This window comes from Megalopta genalis, unplaced genomic scaffold (genome assembly GCF_051020955.1).
Source record: "Megalopta genalis isolate 19385.01 unplaced genomic scaffold, iyMegGena1_principal scaffold0810, whole genome shotgun sequence".
In the NCBI taxonomy this organism is placed as follows: domain Eukaryota; kingdom Metazoa; phylum Arthropoda; class Insecta; order Hymenoptera; family Halictidae; genus Megalopta; species Megalopta genalis.
Window position 1 is genome coordinate 96758 of NW_027476879.1, and position 5079 is coordinate 101836.

Consider the following 5079-nt stretch of genomic DNA (forward strand, 5'->3'; position numbering starts at 1 on the left):
CGCAGTTGAAGCCAAATCATGTATAACACAAATATTTGAAGTTAAACCATTTGATTCGCATGGATTTGAAGCTAACCCTCCTACTTCGCATTGATTTGGAGCTATATCATGTGTTTCGCATGGATTTGAAGCTAACTCGTTTGTCTCGCATGCTGTTGAAGTTAAATCATGTATATCACAAGTATTTGATGCTGACCAATTTGTTTCGCATGGTTTCGAAGATCAGCCTTCTACTTCGCAATTGATTTGAAGGTAAATCATGTGTTTCGCATGGATTTGAAGCTAATTCGTTTGTATCGCCTGCTTTTCAAGCGAAATTATGTATATCACAAGTATTTGAAGCTAAGCCATTTAATTCGCATGGATTTGAAGCTAAGCCTTCTACTTCGCAATGATTTGAAGCTAAATCATGTGTTCCGCATGGATTTGAAGCTAACTCGTTTGTTTGGCATGCAGTTGAAGCTAAATCATGTTTAAAACAAGTATTTGAAGCTAAGCTATTCGTTTCGCATGGATTTGAAACTAAGCCTTCTACTTCGCATTGATTTGAAGCTAAATCTTTTCTTTCGCTTGGATTTGAAGCTGAATCATGTGTTTCGCTTGAATTTGAAGATAGGACGTTTGTTACGCATGCAGTTGAAGCTAAATCATGTATATCACAATTATTTGAAGCTAAACCATTTGTTTCGTATGGATTTGAAGGTACTCCTTCTACTTTGAATTGATTTGAAGCTAAATCACGTGTTCCGCTTGGATTTGAAGCTAAACCTTCTACATCGCATTGATTTGAAGCTAAATCATGTGTTTCGTCTGGATTTGAAGCTAAGCCTTCTACTTCGCTTTGATTTGAAGCTAAATCATGTGTTTCGTATGGATTTAGAGCTAACACATTTGTTTCGCACGCAGTTGAAGCCAAATCATGTATAACACAAATATTTGAAGTTAAACCATTTGATTCGCATGGATTTGAAGCTAACCCTTCTACTTCGCATTGATTTGGAGCTAAATCATGTGTTCCGCATGGATTTGAAGCTAACTCGTTTGTCTCGCATGCTGTTGAAGCTAAATCATGTATATCACAAGTATTTGATTCTGACCAATTTGTTTCGCATGGTTTCGAAGATCAGCCTTCTACTTCGCAATTGATTTGAAGCTAAATCATGTGTTTCGCATGGATTTGAAGCTAACTCGTTTGTATCGCCTGCTTTTCAAGCAAAATCATGTATATCACAAGTATTTGAAGCTAAGCCATTTGTTTCGCATGGATTCGAAGATAAGCGTTCTACTTCGCATTGATTTGAAGCTAAATCATTTGATTCACTTGGATTTGTGGCTAACTCATTTGTTTCGCATGCATTTGCCAAATCATGTATGTCACAAATATTTGAAGCTAAACCATTTGATTCGCATGGATTTGAATCTAAGCCTTCTACTTCGCATTGATATGAATCTAAATCACGTTTATCTCTTGGATTTGAAGCTAACTCGTTTGATTCGTCTGCATTTGAAGCTGTATCACTTATATCCCAAGTGATTGAAGCTAAATCTTTTGTTTCGCATGGATTTGCAGCTAAACCATCTACATCGCATTGATTTGCAGCTAAATCATGTGACTTGCTTGGATTTGAACTATCTCGTTTGATTCGTCTGCATTTGAAGCTATATCACTTATATCCCAAATAATTGAAGCTAAATCATTTGTTTCGCATGGATTTGAAGCTAAACCATCTACATCGCTTTGATTTGCAGCTAAATCATGTGTCTCGCATGGATTTGAAACTAACTCGTTTGTTGGGTCTGCGTTTAAAGCTATATCACTTATATCCCAATTGTATGAAGCTAAATCATTTGTTTCGCATGGATTTGTAGCTAAGCCTTCTACTTCGTATCGATTTGATGCTAAATGAAATGTATCGCATGGATTTTGAAGTTAACTCGTTTGATTCGACTGCATTTAAAGCTATATCACTAATATCGCAAGTATCTGAATCTAAATCATTTGTTTCGCATGAATTTGAAGCTAAGCCTTCTACTTCGTATAGATTAGAAGTTAGATCATGTGTTTCGCTTGGATTTGAAGCTAAACCTTCTGCATCGCATTGATTTGGAGCTAAATCATGTGATTTGCTTGGATTTGAAGCTAACTCGTTTGATTCGTCTGCATTTGAAGAAATATCACTTATATCGCAAGTATCTGAATCTAAATCATTTGTTTCGCATGAATTTGAAGCTCAGCCTTCTACTTCGCATTGATTTGAACCTAAATTATGTGTTTCGGTTGAATTTGAACCTAATTCGTTTGTTTCGCATGCAGTTGAAGCTAAATCATGTATAAAACAAGTATTTGATTCCAACCTATACGTTTCGCATGGTTTTGAAACTTAGTCTTCTACTCCGCATTGATTTGAAGATAAATCATGTGTTTCGAATGGATTTGATGCTAATCCTTCTACTTCGTATTGATTTGAAGCTAAACCATGTATATCACAAGTATTTGAAGCTAAACCATTTGTTTCGCATGGATTGGAAGCTAAGCCATCTAGTTCGCATTGATTTGAAGCTAAATAATGTGTTTCGCTTGGATTCGAATCTAACTCGTTTGTTTCGCATGCAGTTGAATCCACATCATGTATATCACAGGTATTTGAAGCTAAACCATTTGTTTCGCATGGATTCGAAGCTAATTCGTTTGTATCGCCTGCATATGAAGCTAAATCATGTATATCACAAGTATTTGAAGCTAAGCCATTTGTTTCGCATGGATTCGAAAATAAGCCTTCTACTTCGCATTGATTTGATGCTAAATCATGTTTTTCGCTTGGATTTGAAGCTAATCGTTTGTTTCACCTGGATTTGATGCTAAATCGTGTATATCACAAGTATTTGGTGCTAAACCATTTGTTTCGCATGGATTCGAAGATAAGCCTTCTACTTCGCATTGATTTGAAGCTAAATCATGTATTTCGCATGGATTTGAATCTAGCTCATTTGTTTTGCATGCAGTTGAAGCAATGTCATGTATAAAACAAGTATTTGATGCTGACCCATTTGTTTCGCATGCATTGGAAGATCAGCCTTCTACTTCGCATTGATTTGAAGTTAAAGCATGTGTTTCGCATGGATTTGAAGCTAACTAGTTTGTTTCGCATGCAGTTGAAGCTAAATCATGTATATCACAGGTATTTGAAGCTAAACCATTTGTTTCGCATGGATTCGAAGACATGCCTTCTACTTAGCATCGATATGAAGCTACATCATGTTTCGCATGGATTTGAAGCTAATTCGTTTGTTTCGCATGCAGTTGAAGCTAAATCATGTATATCACAAATATTTGAAGCTGAACCATTTGCTTCGCATGAATATTATGCTAAACCATGTGTTTCGAATGAATTTGATGCTAAATCATCTGTTTCGGATGGATTTGATGATAAAACTCGTTTGTGTCGCCTGCATTTGAAGCTAAATCATGTATATCACAAGTATTTGTATCGAAACCATTTGTTTCGCATGGATTCGAAGATCAGCCTCCTACTTCGCATTGATTTGAAGCTAAATCATATGTTTCGCATGGATTTGAAGCTAATTCGTTTGTATCGCCTGCATTTGAATCTAAATCATGTATTCCACAAGTATTTGAAGCTAAGCCATTTGTTCCGCATGGATTCGAAGATAAGCCTTCTACTTCGCATTGATTTGAAGCTAAATCATGTGTTTCGTCTGGATTTGAAGCTAAGCCTTCTACTTCGCTTTGATTTGAAGCTAAATCATGTGTTTCGTATGGATTTAGAGATAACACATTTGTTTCGCACGCAGTTGAAGCCAAATCATGTATAACACAAATATTTGAAGTTAAAACATTTGATTCGCATTTATTTGAAGCTAACCCTTCTACTTCGCATTGATTTGGAGCTAAGTCATGTGTTTCGCATGGATGTGAAGCTAACTCGTTTGTCTCGCATGCTGTGGAAGCTAAATCATATATATCACAAGTATTTGATTCTGTCCAATTTGTTTCGCATGGTTTCCAAGATCAGGCTTCTACTTCGCAATTGATTTGAAGCTAAATCATATGTTTCGCATGGATTTGAAGCTAATTCGTTTGTATCGCCTGCATTTGAAGCTAAATCATGTATATCACAAGTATTTGTATCGAAACCATTTGTTTCGCATGGATTCGAAGATCAGCCTCCTACATCGCATTGATTTGAAGCTAAATCATATGTGTCGCATGGATTTGAAGCTAATTCGTTTGTATCGCCTGCATTTGATGCTAAATCATGTATACCACAAGTATTTGAAGCTAAGCCATTTGTTCCGCATGGATTCGAAGTTAAGCCTTCTACTTCGCATTGATTTGAAGCTAAATCATGTGTTTCGTATGGATTTAGAGCTAACACATTTGTTTCGCACGCAGTTGAAGCCAAATCATGTATAACACAACTATTTGAAGTTAAACCATTTGATTCGCATTTATTTGAAGCTAACCCTTCCACTTCGCATTGATTTGAAGCTAAATCTTATCTTTCGCTTGGATTTGAAGCTGAATCATGTGTTTCGCTTGAATTTGAAGATAGGACGTTTGTTACGCATGCAGTTGAAGCTAAATCATGTATATCAAAAGTATTTGAAGCTAAACCATTTGTTTCGTATGGATTTGAAGGTACTCCTTCTACTTTGAATTGATTTGAAGCTAAATCACGTGTTCCGCTTGGATTTGAAGCTAAACCTTCTACATCGCATTGATTTGACGCTAAATCATGTGTTTCGCTTGGATTTGAATCTAACTCGTTTCTTTCGTCGCCATTTGAAGCTATATTACTTATATCGCAAGTATCTGAACCTAAATCATTTGTTTCTCATGGATTTCAACATAAGCCTTCTACCTCGTATTGATTTGAAGCTAAATCATGTGTTTCACATGGATTTGAAGCTAAGCCTTCTACTTCGTATCGATTTTAAGTTAAATGAAAATGTATCGCATGGATTTTGAAGCTAACTCGTTTGATTCGTCTGCATTTGAAGCTATATCACTTATATCCCAATTGTTTGAAGCTAAATCACGTGTTCCGCTTGGATTTG